This window comes from Elaeis guineensis, chromosome 2, assembly GCF_000442705.2.
Source record: "Elaeis guineensis isolate ETL-2024a chromosome 2, EG11, whole genome shotgun sequence".
NCBI lineage: Eukaryota > Viridiplantae > Streptophyta > Magnoliopsida > Arecales > Arecaceae > Elaeis > Elaeis guineensis.
This window is the reverse complement of record NC_025994.2, coordinates 102,018,662-102,034,740: the sequence shown is the minus strand read 5'-3', so window position 1 is coordinate 102,034,740 and position 16,079 is coordinate 102,018,662. Positions and strand designations below refer to the sequence as shown.

General features: G+C 36.5%; 1 long non-coding RNA gene across 1 annotated transcript; it reads right to left on the bottom strand.

Annotated features, from left to right (window-relative positions):
- Positions 1-5,494: 5,494 nt before the first annotated feature.
- Positions 5,495-15,875, bottom strand: LOC105032290 (uncharacterized). Its single transcript, XR_829781.3, has 2 exons — positions 15,535-15,875; positions 5,495-5,791 (listed from the first exon to the last, which is right to left on the bottom strand). It is a non-coding gene; the product is annotated as an uncharacterized lncRNA (long non-coding RNA).
- Between the last annotated feature and the right edge of the window lie 204 nt (positions 15,876-16,079).

Below are 16,079 nucleotides of genomic sequence, written 5' to 3'. Positions count from 1 at the left end.
GAAAGTCGACGTCATTCGAGGACTTCTGTCCGTCCACCTGCAGCTGGGCGAGCCGACGGTCGATTTCTTCGAACCTGCGTTCGTAGTCTTCTATCCGTCGGTACTGAGAGACTCCGGGGGTGGAGTCTCCCGATGAGTCCGAGAGAGAGGCGGACGGTGTTCACGGCCGCTTTTCCTTCCTCGCTCGTTCCAGTTGGGAGGGAGAGGGCCGTCGAGACCGATGGGTATCACGCCGCGGCCGCCCCTCCTCCTCCCGGTGGGAGCGCTGCGGCAGGTGCTCCCGAGGAGGCGACGGAGACCGACGCGAGCGTCGGCGGCTGCTCCTGGAGGGCATCGAACGTGCCGCCAGTTGCTCGGCCGGCGAGGGCGGCAACCGGATCGGTTGTTGCTGAAGGCTTTTGACCATATCCGTCAGCACGGTCATTTGCCGCACGATCGCCGCGATCTGCGCCTCCGTGGTCACCACGGGATGCGGAGAGCTAGGTTCCGCCATGGAGGGTGGAGGAGAGGTCTCTTCCCGACGGGAAGAGCGCCTCGCCGATCTAGTGACCCTCGACCACTGAGCTCTTGTCTTTGTCATCTTGGATTCCATGGGGGTTATAATTCCTGGTGCTGTCGATCGACCCCCCTATCTGGCGCGCCAATCTGTTACGGCCAATCCCCTCGTAACCTGATCGCCGGGAACGAGCGCTTGCAAAAGAAGTCCGCACAGACCAGAGGTGACTCCGACGGGGACCCTCCGACGGTCAAGTCAGAGAGGAGACTAGGCAACAATAGAAGAGAATCAAAGAGCTCAATCGAGAGAGGGTGAGAGCGAGAGCTAGAGAGGGAGAGTTCGAGGGTTTCGAAAGGACCTCCTCAGCACTGTTGCTTTTCCCGATTTATAGTAAGAGGCGGTATGGTCCTGCCGTCGGTGATGTAGATAACGGAAGAGTTGTCAAATCATCGGGGGTTGTCACGTCGTTGACGAGCTGACAGGTCCTAGGAATTAATTCGTGTCCTTGGTAGGACAACGCCCCAGGCTCCTGGCAAGACAACGCCCCCTGACGGTTGCACGACATGTCCTTGATAGGACTGCAGCCCATGCCGCTCATTCGGCGTCTAGAAGGACCTGCAGAGGTCGGATGTCGGTTGTCCAAACCGATGGTGAGTCGGTGGTGTCCCACCCGACAGGGAGTCGGTGATGCTAAATCGGCTTTCAGACGATCAGAGGTAGTGTTGGCCGGTCTGACCGATCCGTTCCGGTCGGGCACGATCGATAGTTACTGTTGGTGTTGCCCATCGTCGGACGGGCGAAGTCGACCGGTCCATCCTCGTGGATGGATCGGCATCGGGATCCGTCGGTGAGTCGGTGCCGAGGATGGGTCGGCGTCGTGACCCGTTGGTGTGTCGGCGTTGGTGATGGATCGGCGTCGTAATCCATCGGTGAGTCGACGTTGGTGAGTCGGCATTAGGATCGGTCGGTATATCCCAACACACAGTAAGCTACTGATATAATAAATCCCTGCGAAGAGAATGTAGCAGATTGCTACATAAGAATTCTTGCTACCGAAAAGAGCATTGTAGAGGTCAGGAAACATAGCCCGTTGTAGGAAGGGCATTGTTGAATGCCTTTCGATTCCGTACCTGGTACTGTTTGGGACTCTTCCTTGCGGTGGTGTGTACTACTGGAGAGAAGGATGATCGGTTGGAAAAATTGCACGTACTTGGCACATGTTTTTCCTCACCTTCAAAATGTTTGGTTTTTCACAGGTAAGAAAAAACATATTGGTTAGACCGGTTGTTCTTAAGTCTTTTGATAGTATACCGTCCGGAAAACATCAACGAGAGCGAAAATATTTCCTTTAAGAAAGTAATGGCGCTGCTACTCGAAAGAAGGCTGGTCAGTCGGAAGAATTTACGTACCACCATATACGGTTCTTCAGGCGGGACGGATGAGAAAAAACCGGTAGTGGTCCTTTTAGCGATCGTTCTGAAGTCTTTGATAGTGTACCATTGGGAAGGTTTCTGAAGAAATGCGATCATTTCAAATAGCTTCACCCCTTGCACAATTGCTGTTTTTTAAAATTTCCCCGGAATTTAATGGTATACTTCGTTGTTGTTTACCATGTCAGTTATGATTTGTGAAGCCCCTGAATTCTATAGCGTTCACTGAGGAACATAGTAAGTGCTAGAATTTTATCGACAACTCAAATATTTTCTTCAAATTAGGTGTCCATTTGATCCAGTTTTGAACATCTCGTCCCTTCAGGCGAGATAAACCTTAGCATGAGATTGGTTATGCAATACACTGGGCGCATCCTTTGACATAATTGAAAAACAAATAAGTAAATTCAAAAAAAATAATGAATGAGAAGTAAAAGAAGTCTGAAACGGTAGCAAAGATCTCTTTCTAATACCCTCATTTACTTTCCTAATGGATTTAAATTCCTCCCCAAATTTTCCCCAATATACAAAATATAAGACATAAACAAGGAGGCATAGCCAAAAATTATCAAGAGTAAAATAAAGGAACCACCTTCTGTTATTCTCACAATCATACTTTTGAGGAAATTAACATTACCAAAAAGGGCACAGCCACAATAAAGAGAATATAGAAGCACTACCCGCTCCCTTTCTTACTATTGGTATCTCTCAAAACCCTTTGCTTTTACGTATAAAATGAAGCAAGGTTACAAATTCATGATGCTCTTATGAATGTATTCGTCACACTAGGTGTGTGTGATTCATGCATTTTACCAAAAGAAAAAAAGAAGCAATGCTTAAGTACTGCTTCACCCACAAAGTTACCAATTGTGGTGTTAATATAGTACATTATTTGGCACTGAAACTCAGTATTGGGGTGTAGTGGGTATTGATACCTGTAACGTAGGGTATGCTCAGTACAGACTAATACAGGTCCGGCATAAAAACAGAAATGGAGCATTCACTCCAGGGGAATGCCAGCCTTTTGCTTGCTTCAAAGATATAGCAACATTTATATTTTGTTTAGTAAACCTCTACTATGATCTTTAATATTATAGCCAAAAACAAAGATATGAGTGTGTACCAAATTGACTGTGGGACAAAGTAACATTGATACTGATATGACTTTGCTGCATAATAATTCTAGTCCCACAAAACAAATTGATTTCCTTACCTCTGTGCACTGATGACAGCTTTGGCTGGAAAACATATTACTCAACTTTACTAGGTCAAATGTATGGTAACTCGATAGATATGTCTGTGTACTAATATGATATCTAACATTCTCCTTAAAAAAGGAAAAATGAAGAAAAGAGATCTAACATTACCTTCAACAAAATTTATGCTTGACTTAATATTGACATAAGCCAATTCCAAGCACATCAACCTGTTTTTAGTCTGATATGCGTAAAAGGTTTCATGATGCATCAAATAGACAGACAGCAAGAACAAAAAATAATGTTACGTGAAAACAATAGTCTTACACTAGAAAAAAAGAAATCAAATGAACCCCAATTATGTCCACAGGTGCCAAGTTCAAGACTAAGACCCAAAGATTCAAGATGATTTGATCAACCAAGATCATCCCACCACCACAACAACTGAACTGTATCAAGGAGAAACCAAATTTTATCGAAGTTATACATTCATTATCCTAGTCATTAAATCAATATAGAATGATTTGAGTCAGAACAATCTGAAATGAGATTTTAGATAAAGGTTACTACATGACATGGGATAAGAGAGAAGTAGAAAGGAAAGCAGCAAAATTTCTTTGTTTTTGCTTGCACGCTGGTTTCTCCCCTTGAAAAGAGAGAACAAGAGTTGATTAAAAGGATGTGTATTCATAACAGATGCATCTATCCGTACACAAGCGGAATTTGTTATCCAAGCACAGGAGTTTGCATCACAGTAGAGATAGAGGTAGACGCTAAAAGAATATTACTGGTGGTGGTTATGGCAGTTTTGTGGGTGAGTTTCGTCCCTTGGAAACCCCTGCAACATCCATGGCTATGTCAATTATTTAGCATTATAAGTTATAACATAGATATTATACGTAACTAGACAATATGGGGCCCAAAAAAGGAGTGGCCATCATCATTGCATAAAAGGAAGCGAGCATGCCCATGTGAATGAGACAGAGAGAGAGAGAGAGATGCAATCCAATAAATGACCGCATAAGAAGATTCGAGTGGCAGAGACAGAACCTAAGCTAAATCAGTCAAGGACAGAGCAGAAGATAAGATAGATCATGAGTAGGTTGTACCCTAGAGCAAGAAAGGAAAACAGAGTTATGGAAGTGAAGTCAGATAAATTAGTGACCCTTCAAATTACTTGTTAAATAACTTAACACGCACAGCACAATCTGAGTAACACATCATCAGATTAGAGTATTCCAGCCAACAATCAATTTTTTTCTCGATCAGTTACATGCATGACAAAGCACAAAGTTCAAGATTGCAAAAGCTAACCTTTCTAAAAAAAGTTTCATATTTATAGAGTTTCTTCATGCAGGAGCTCTTAGAATTGATATGAAATAGACGAATTTGTCCATGTCTACCATCTCTTATGTACTCTTTTTCCTTCTTAATTCTCCTGCTTCTTAATGGTTGTTTTGGTTAAATCATCTGACAGGTGGAATCTTAAGGTTTCCATTTTGTAAAACAGTATAGGCTGCAGATTATATGTTATATAAAGTCAAATGCATCTCTAGCAATTTTTCATTTTTTTTACATTTTTTAAAATCATCCTCCTTCTCCAAGAAGCATTAAACTTTCCTATGAAGTAATAGATGGCATTACAATAACAATAAAGCAGACAAATAGCCATGGGTGACAAAAATATCACTACATAATCTATCGCAAGTTGATAAATTAGAAGGAACTCCAATGACATTATATATATATATATATATAAACCAAAGCTGTAAGTTCGTGGAAGCTCATCAGCCACAAACTTCAACAAAATATTAAGTACGCAACATCAATAACTGTTGGAGCAAAGGAAAATCATGATAGATTATAGATCTTTCAGTTTTAATAAATAACTTGAAGAATGAGGTAGCAAGAGATTCTTAGGTAGCAAATCTTCAAAATTCTCTGCACTGGTCCTAATTTGCATTCTGTACTTGGATGTAGAAAGGGAAAAAGAAATATTGATGTAGAATAGAAAATCTAATAAGATCATTGCAAATTTGGAACACATATAATAGTAGATACTTGGAGGAAGATGAGCAACATGTACTGGAATTATGGGCCTAACAATAAACCCCATCTCACGCATTAGTCTAGTGATTTAACAATTCAAACCACATCAAAAAAAATGCATTAAATGAAGGTTTCTATGTGTTCGCCAAGCATGCCTATTACAGCACCCAAGGCATGGGTACCAACAAGCAAGGGCACTCCCAACTCGAACTATAGCAAATGCATCTATTGTCACTGATGCATAAATAAATATACCAAAAAAATGTCCAGTTAGTGAAACAAAATTCTAGAGCTCTGTATCTGCAAGAATTCAAAAAACCATGTGCCAAAAACAACCTATTAGAATTTTTTAACAACCTATTCGACTGACTATACTGATACTCCTCACTTGCCATCCTGCAACAAACATTTTAACTGCATGGAACCTATTAGAATTTAGAGGAAGGATGGTTATTTCAAAGTTACAAAATTATAGTAGAAATATCCTTAGACACACACGCACACACAACCCAAAAAAAGAGGCAAAAGAAAAGCATAATAGGACTCCCATTCGCTAACTTTTTAATCGGGCAAAGGAGTAGAAGTCATCAATATTTGGAACCATAAACACCTGGGAAAACCTGAAATGCCAATCACCAGAGTCAAATTCACATGAACATTATATGATCTCATTTCCAAGAATAGATATGTAGCAACAAAATGTTGCAAAAACTACAAGCTTCTAAGATGAGCCATCAAGTAGTAGGAAAAAAAACATGCCAAATGCTTAAACACTTGTCCAGAAATTAGTTAAAAAACCATACCACCAATAATTCTCGCAAAACACAATTTGTTTTTTAAAGCAAAGCAGCAGGGATTTTTCACCATTATATCTTTCAGATAGAAATTCATGGGAATCTTTGTCATATCTAATAAGACATCCATAACAGCAAGAAAAAGGCACCTATATTATACAAAGGACTCTGATAATATACCCAGGAACATGTATATAAGAAACTACTTGGAGAAAAAAGAAGGTTAATTTTGATCTTAAAAAAAAAAAGAAGAAGAAGAACAGAGATGGGCATCATAAAAGGATCCCCATGAGAGCACAAATTTAATTAACTCAACAACAATAACTGTAAAAAATGTGTACACATGTACTCCACTAACAAGTGAAAGAACTTATGGATTCGAAGACTTCATTGACACAAGTGACCAACATCACCAAATTTATATGCATATATATGCGCATAAATATATAAATGTGTGTGTGTATAACCCAAGCATTTTACACTATCAAACACTTAAAAAAACAAAAAAATAGAAGAAGAAGAAGAAGAAGAAAGAAAAGAAACTCTCAGCACCATCAGATGCATCTCATGGCACAGACAGATTGCCATAACCATCTAACTGAAAAATTAGAGATAAAGAAGAACATATATTTTCAAGACTACCACTCATAAGGCAATTTTCAAAAAAAACATGACCCATCACAAGGGCAACATTCCACAACGTACTTCACTTCCATATATGCAAAAAAGATGCGATCATATCTAAATATCACCCACCATAACCTCTAGCAATCATGAGAAAACATGCAGAAACCACAGATTCATCTTGAACTAAAAGTGTAAGAAGCGATATCATCAAAAGATTAAAGAGATTGAATATTGGAGGAGGGAGTAGATGATCAAAATTCAATTGGTACAGAAACATCAAATAAGAAACCGCTTCTCAGAGAACCAGTTTCAACCACACGGAGGGGGCAAAGCATTTCTATATTGCTAAACAACATAAAGTATAGATTCAAAGTGATAGTAAAGAAAAAAGTTTGAAGATCAAATTCTGCCTATCCATCCTATAAATGTCTACAAGAAAATTCAAATGCATGTAATCTGAAAAAATTGTCAACAACTAGAGCCAGATGGTTATTAGTTTTTAAAACTTTAAAAAGTCTATAATGAAATCAAAATAAAACAAAAAAAAAAAGTACTCTTATAAGAAAAGAAAATCAATTGTCTCTGAGTCTCAAGTAAATCTCAGAGAATGCAATAGTACTCCAAGCAAGAGTTTCGACATGTATTCTTACAAGTTACAATACATATCCTTGGTTCTTTCTAGTCATCTCAAGCTACCTAAAATAAACTACTGAATGCCAAGTCAAATTAAATGAACAGATGACTTTATAAAAATGATAGCTTCACTATCTTTATTCACTTGTTAGCAATGTCTTAACGGGGCATGAAAACTACAAAAATTTAGATGACTCATGATAATGAGAAAGTAGCAAATTAGAGATAAAAAGAACCCAAAAGCACAGAAAATGTCATGGAGAAAATCCATGCACCCACATCATCACTATCTGGAAACATAAAAGAGGCAAAACAAATAAGGCCTCAGCGAAACTGGAATGTAGAACCAAACAAGGATTAGGAAAAATGTGAGTAATATCATGAGTCAGATCACAAGCTATATCTACTAGAAACTTACATGAAATCCTGTACCAAGAAAAAGACAAGTATTCACAAATTTACCAACAAAAAAAAGCCTTTGAGAACCACAGACTTCAAGTCTGAATTGTCAAGAACTATCAGAAAACAAAAAAACAGAAAACATTTAACTAGTTTGGACATGGTCATTGAACAGCCCACCACCATTGAGCCGTCTGATACCTTAGGTTTCCCTGTCATTAATGCTCATCAGCATCTTGCTTCAATACTCCGGTGCACTGATGCAACCTGCCCCTTCGGTAGTTCTCTTTCTTTTCACCCTCTCCACTGGCTGCCCTCATCCACTAGGTCTTCAAAGCAAATGCTGGGGGTCCTTGTTGGTGAGTGCATCATTTGGAAGTTATAGCGTTGGTCTAATTTTTGGTTTAGGGTTCAAGGGGATCTATTGCATGTGTGCATGCATGTATTGACTATGTTTGTCACTGTGTTCACACAGGTGTGTTCTTTACATCTGTGCTCATTGTTGTCCAGACATTACATGGGATATGGAGGTCTGCTTGTAGCTGCTTCATAAATTCATTTATGTCATAACAAAATACCTACTGAAAAATATATCTGTCCAACTCCCACCTTCAATACCACCAAAACCATACCATAAAGAAGAAATTGGCAGAGATTCTTGCATTATCATCTTTTTTTAAACAATTCATTGGAACCAGAACTTATCATATCTGTGAACATGTATGAATACTAATTAGGCAAAAACATAAAAACTAAATCAAAAATTTTGACACCTTTTTAGAAAAGAAGATGAATCAAGAGAACAACCATGAAAGCACAAATTCAATAATTCAATGAATCAGAAGAATTCTGCATATACTTGTACTAATACAAACAAAAACTCACTGCAAGAACAAACTTGGTAATTGCAACTACATTTTCATCCACAATCAAAGCTGCACCTCCAAAGAGAGAGAAAGAGAGAACCATACAAATTAACAGGAACTCACAAGCCAACAAACTTTAGCTAAGAATTACAACTAACGTACTTAAAAATTTAAAAAAAATATATATTGCATCTCATGGATGAACTAAGGTGAATAGTTATCCTTTAGAGCTACCATTCATCTAACTTCAAAAAAGAAAAAAGCGCACAAAATACAAACTGTGAAGGAGGCCAAAAAGGCACTATTAAACTCCATGATCTCTGGATGGAGATGAACTACATTAGGAGATTTTCAAAACTATCACTAACCATCCAAAAAAAATCAGAAATCATTAACCAAATACACCACAAAAACCAAACTGCCTGCAAAGCAAAAGATAGACTCATAGACCATTATCTGCAATCTCTAGAGATTATAAATATATGAAGAAACCGTGGATCCATCTTGACTAACAGGCAAAAAGGAGCCCTGCCACAAGATTGCTCCATTAGATCAGCCACTAGAGATGGCAATCAAAATTCAAGCAGTGGTGAAAGCATAAATTGAAAACCCCCTTTCAAGAACATTATATGCAGAGTGAAAAAACATTTCTACATTACCAAACATTAATGACTGATAAAGATGATAGGAAATATGACTTTGATCATCCAAAGAATATCTGCAACAGACCATATGAACAAATAGTCGCTAACTCTTCTAATCAGAAACCCAAAAAATCACATAGTATACATTTTCAAAATAAAAAATTCCTGCAATTAAGTTCGAACACTCCACAGCAAACAAACTACTCAATTGAGAAGAACAAGATAACCAGCAGTCTCTATTCATTCCAAAGGTAGGCTGCAAGAGGGGATCAAATTAGATGCACCAATCCAAACAAAAGAAGGAAGAAATTTCTTACGAGAAATTGAATTGCAATTTTTTTTCTTTGGTAGCTGCCTTAGAAATCACAACAAGGAAGTTCAAAATACCAAGTGGCATACAACCAACTCCAACAAAATTAGCAAGATGATTCTTACAAGATCATAGCATCAGTTCTCTCTGTCCATCTCGGAAGTCACTGGGGGAAAAATCAAAAACATCATGCCATAGATAGCTGATTCATATAAAATGAACTAGATGAATCTTACAAAGGCACAGATTCACTTTAAAAATGCGCAGTTTATTGCAAACCTGATATGATGTCCCTGGTTCTCAGAGCAAAGGATCATTACAACCATAATCTAACCATAAAAACTTTGGCAGACACTGCATGGCCATCAAGAATTAAGCAAAGGTTCTTCTATTAAACCATTAATATAACAGATCACCATTACTAGAGGAGACAATCAAAATCCAAGAAGTTCGAAAAGGACGAAAGAAAAAAGAAAAAACAAAAGAACATCATATTCATAAAGTAAACAGTTATTTCATTTTTAAGGACTGAACACAACATAATAATAAAATTATAAAATTATACCACAGTAATGATAATGACCTTGCCCAATATGACAGAAAACCTATGACAGAATGAATCGACAAAAACTGGAAAGTCCAGTAACCATTACATGCAGCAAAACTACACAAATTTTAGTTATTAAAAATCCTTGCACAGATCTGACACCATGTGATGTAATCAATCAAGAGCAAAATGACAAAGCTCCTAACCATTTCAGGAAACCCTGAAGAGAATACTGAATGGATGTGAAAATCATGAAACAGAGGGAAAAAAGCCTTGCCTTACTAAGTTACAATTTTTGGTCCCTCCAAGCCACCTTTAAAAACTTGACAACGATTATTATGAGATCATGAGGTTAATTCACCATATCCTTCTTAAAAGGCCCAAGACAACCCGAATGAGTACATATAGCAATCATCTTTTCTTATTCAATATAGAACTCCCTGCAAGAAAGTATCATGTTCGCAACAAAACCTACTCAACTGAAATGAACCAAATAACTCTAAAAGTTAAACATTTTGACTTCTGTTAGTTGTCTCAAGAAACCCCTATGCATAATCTATTTAATTCAGTAGTCTCTAGAGAGGAGAAAACTCTATTAAATGTAGAAAAGAATGGATTATAGAAAAACAAGATGAATAAACTAAAAAAAAAAAAACATGAAACAGGACTTATGAAAAAAATATGGAATTGTCTACGTCAAAAAAACTAAGAAAACAAACAATAAAATCAAAACAGGCATGAAAAACTGTATATATTATAGATTGAAGAAAAAGATTGAAAAGCTAGAAATAGAAGAGAATATAAACCTGACTTTGAAGAAGAAAAAACTGAAGAACTAAACATATGAAAAAAGATGATAAACAAAACAAAAGTAACAGCAAAAACAGGAAATCAAGGGAACAAAAGGTGTCAAATTAAGAAAAAAGTAAAAAAACAAAATAAAAGAGGAAAAATGAACTCAAAAAAATGAAAATTTAAACTCCAAAAGAGAAAACTACATATAAACACAAAATACAAAAGAAATAAGAAAATAGAAGTAAAATTACTAAACCAAGAAAAAGGAAAAATACAAAACTGATTTTGTGAAAGAGGACATAAAACAAAGAATTAAACAGGAAATCAAATTACACTAAAAATAATGGAATTTTGTATAAAAATCCACTTAATTATTAGTCATGCAAGAAGATGCCAGGGTTTATCCTTGTCGCAGAATGATACACATTTAGAGGTCCCTTGATAATGTTGCTCCTATGATGGAATATGAGATAGGCAATCATGTAAAGTGATGTGCATCGGATTTTCAAAATATGTCTATCAGGTGTTCAGAATCTGCTAAAAATATGTGTGCCACTCTCCTCCCACTTAAACCCTGAGGCAAAATTGTACAGAAAGCCTTAAATTTGTACCAGTCTGCCAAAAAAAAAAAAATCCAACCTTTTCTTGCAAAATCAATAATTAAACGGATTTTCTAATGAAAAATATACAAAAATCAAATAGAAAACTGAATTTGCAATGTAATCAAATACAAATTTCAAAAGAAATTCCAAACCAAATACATAAATACGGATAATGGAACAAAGAAAAATAAAAGAAATAACCTAAAACAGAAAATAAGGAATAGGATCTATGAAAGGAACATAGGATGGAAATAAACAGAAAATACATATAAAGCAGAATGAAGGTAGTATATAAAGTTGAATTTATAAAAAGTAGTATAGGATCAAATTCCAAGCAACTAGACAAAATCAAGTTTATAAACCAGATAGAAAAACCAACTAGAATAATAAAATACAATAAATAAATTAGAAAAGCAAAACAAAACTGAATTTCTCAAAATGAACATAAAGTTGAATAAGTAAACAGCAAATAAAAATTAGCTTTAAAGAAAATTATAAAACTGAGTTTGCAAAAAGATAGGAAAACTCAAAACATTAAACAAGTATACAGAACATGATATATATAAAAACCAAAAACCACAATGCAAATAACAACTATCTGAAAAATTAAACTGGAAAAATTAACTTGTGAAAAAGCATGTTAAGTTCACTTAAACAACTGGATCCAAAATTGAGATTGTAAAGACGGAAAGTCAACAGAAAGTAGTTAGCATATAGCCAAAAAATTGTAAACCCGAATTTAGGACAAACTAGAAGTTGCACAAGATATTAAAAACGAACTAAAATAATAACAAAATCTGAATATGTAAAAGCAGATAATAGAAAAAACAAAGTAAAAAGAGTATTTGCAAAAACAAACATAAAGATGGAAAACTAAGAGAAAGCAAGAACAATATCACAAAGAAAGGAAATATAAAACTAAATTTGCAAAAAATAAAATAAATTGAATTCTAAACATATGCAGAAAACCCAGTACATTAACGAGACTAAAAGCCATATAGCAAAATATAATAACAATAAAACAGATCACATTGAAAAAATGAAAAATTAAAAAGCATAAAAAGACAATTTGAGAAACTAAACATAACAAAAGAGAATAGAAGAAAATAAAAAAGATAATTTGGAGAAAATGCAAAACAGAAGAAAACACAAAGCAAAACTAGAAAAGAAAACTAAAAAGAATACAAAAAGAAACTAGACAAAAGAAAAGGAACTAAATAAAATTAACAAAAAATACAAATTACAAAGAAAATAGGAAAGTGATAACATGAAAAACAAAATGAACAGGACAGAACAGAAATACAAATATCTCCATCCTCCTGCTTTTCTATGATTCTTGGTCCTGATACACACTTCCGGTAAAGGAGGACAGGGTGGAATTACTTCAGCGGTGAAGTCAAATTTGACCTTTTTTTCAGGTGGGTCAGTGGCAAGGTTGTTTTGTTTTGTCCGCAGTGTTTTGGGAAGCAATGAAAGAAGAAAAGGAGGGGGGGTGTTTGCAGTGCAGTGAAAAGCATCAAACAGAAATTGAATTGTAATAAGAAAGGGAAGTAGAGAGTGGAAAATGGAAAGCTTTTTCTTTTTTGCCTGCACATTTAACCACAGAAAGAATTGCAATTGCTAAACTAAATGGTATATGTACGAACGACATGTGCCTATGGACATGTGCATTTCGCTGTTTAAGCAAGGAATTTACAGTAATAGAGACAAAAAAATTGACACAAGAAAGATATCTGCATTAGAAATAGAACTCATGAAGAGAGAGCTAGGGGAAGAATCATCCTCTGAAGCCCCGACTAAGGTGCGAAATCTCCCAGAGTGTCCACAGACACATCAACAATTTGGCATTAGAGCATATATAGAACATAAAATTAAAAAAATGTTTAGGTGCAAAGAAAATGGTGGTCATCAGCTGCAAGACATGGAGAGGAGAGACTTGAGGTCTAATGAAGACTGCACAAGGAGATGAGAAAGGGAGAGGGAGGGAGCGAGGGGGTAGGGGAAAGAGAGGTTATGAGTTTGGTTGGTAAACAAGGTAGAAGAGGAAAGGCTTTAAAAATATATCATAATTTTACCCCAAAAAAAATCATAATCGATGCTGTTCTTGTAGACAAAGAGACAAAGGAAGTTGCGAAAGTGAATTTAGATAGCTTGGTGACACATTAAATGTACAAACATTATATGCAATGCATAAGCTGAGGAACGTGTCTTTTGATTATAACAGTTCAGCCTCAAGCAAATCATTTGTCTTTATCAGTCATGTGCATCGCATGTGCTGAATTCAAGGTTAACAAAGAGTGACCTTTCTCAATTAGTTTTTCTATAAGGTTCCCTTACTTAAAAGCTAATGGATTTTTTGATAAGATATTTGACAGGTGAATACTAAAGGCTACATTTTGTAAAATAATATAGGTTTGATTTATAATCATAAACATGCCTTGTTCTAATAACTTGGTGCAGCTAATAGGTTATAATTTATACCTTAAACATGTTCCCAATGCATATTCTATGCTTTTACAGTTTTTTCAACAACTTCTAAAATATTTCTTCTTTCATACACAGTGCAATTTGACTTGCCTATGGAGGAGTAGACGATAGATAGCACTTACTATAGTTTCAAGCAGATTGACACCATAGGTACCAAAAATCACAACATAATTTGATCCCTAGTTTACGAATACTAAAAAAGCTATCAATTAACATAAATTAATTTACTAAAGCTACAATCTCGGAAGTTCCCTCGACACATGGTCCAAAGAAATATAGATAGAAAATAAAAGCCACATTAGATCCTTCAGTGACGGTAAATAAACCTGTCACGGGTTCAACAGCAATGCAGAAGATTTCAAAAATTAGAAAATAAAAAATATATATATTATAAAAAAAAGCAATGAAGCAGAAGATTCCTATGCTTATCAAATCTTCAAGATTCTTAAGATCGGAGAGTTATTAAGGAATATAACACAACAAAACCAAACTACAAATCAAGAACAATATGAGAAATTCAGAAAAAGAAAAAAAATGGAGGAATTGGCATATAATGGCGAATCCAAACTACCAGTCAAGAACCATCTCAAGGTTTCAAAGAAGAAACAAGAACACAGGAATGGGAAAGATTCCCATACCAGCAAAACTTCAAAGTTCTATACTCAAGTCCTTGGTTGCAGTTTACATTATGGAATACTAGCAAACACAAAGATTGAAACAGAAATAAAAATTCTGACGACATCTGGTTAAATACCCATAGATCGCATGACCTACCTAAAGGGCAATGAGCAAGAAATAACAGCATAATGAACCCAATAAGAGACTACTACTCATCCACTAGTCTAACATCGACAAAGTTAATCACAAGGGTAGACCTCATTATATCGACAGAAGCTTGCTTTAGTTATCAATATCATTCAAATTAAAACATCACAAAGACTGCACAATACATCATCCAAAAGAGTAAAATAAACAAAAAAAAAATTACATTAAGTAGCATCATTTATAGGAGCAAAGCACAATTAATAGTGAATCATAAATCCTGACTTTAATCACTGAAGCAAATAATCCCCTGCAAGATCAAATCGAGGTTAAAGCAAGAAAAAACAACAGAACAGCACAACTAAAAACTCAATATGGCTACCGCACTACAAATTGGAAAAAAAAAAAAAAAAAAAACCCTCTTAAGAACAACAGATATAAAAAAAACCTAATTCCAACAATATTCTTAGACACCAAACCTATTATAAACTTGAAAAAAGGATAGAAGCCACGTCAAAAATTTCTTCATCATAGATCAATGGGGCAGAAACGATTATCAAAATCCAAGAATTCTAAACGATCATGTGGGGCAATGTCCAGATCTCCACGATCACATCAACTAAACCCGGAGAGGTGGCAGCTGGCGCATAAAATAACAGGGAGGATCACTATATAACATCAAAACCAAACAAGAACCATCACTAGAATCCAAGGAAAAGAAATAAAATAGGAACAGGAAACCTACCCTGCAATACCCAGCCAAAATAGAAATCAAGAATCATCTATAGAATCTAAAGAACTATCACCAATGTATGACCCAATTCCCATACTAGAAATCAAGAATCATCACAAGAACTCTGAGAACGATGAAGCAAACAGGATATTTGAGAAAATTACCATAAAACTGCAAAGAACAACAAGAACCATCACGGTATTTCAGCGCAAGGGCAAGACACTAGGGAAGTGAGGACGGATCGCTTTGTCTGCGATGAGGGCAGCTTCTGCAGCTCCTCCTCCTCCTGTTCTCGTCCACGGCGGTGCTGATCTAGAATCACAAAGAAGAATAAGAAGGCCGACGCCACGCTCGTCCCGGCGCGAGGGAAGACATGGGCAATTCGAAAACCGCGAGGAGGGCCGGCTCTAAAGGAAAGGAACCATCGCTTACGGCAGAGCGGTGGGAGTCTACATACAACTTAAAGTCGGCGACTTGGTAGTAGGCTGAATCTACATGCAACTTAAAGTCGGCGACTTGGGAGTAGGTTGAATCTTTATAAATCTATTATACATATATAAAAACGGAACAACCTTAACGTCTCATTCGACATGTGGCTAAACAGTTTCGTGGCACGTTGCTAAAAAAAAAAAAAACCTCCAACGATGGAGAGAGAGCCGGCCCCTCAACTCTCCACTACCACGACTACTCCAACGATGTGGTTCACGTT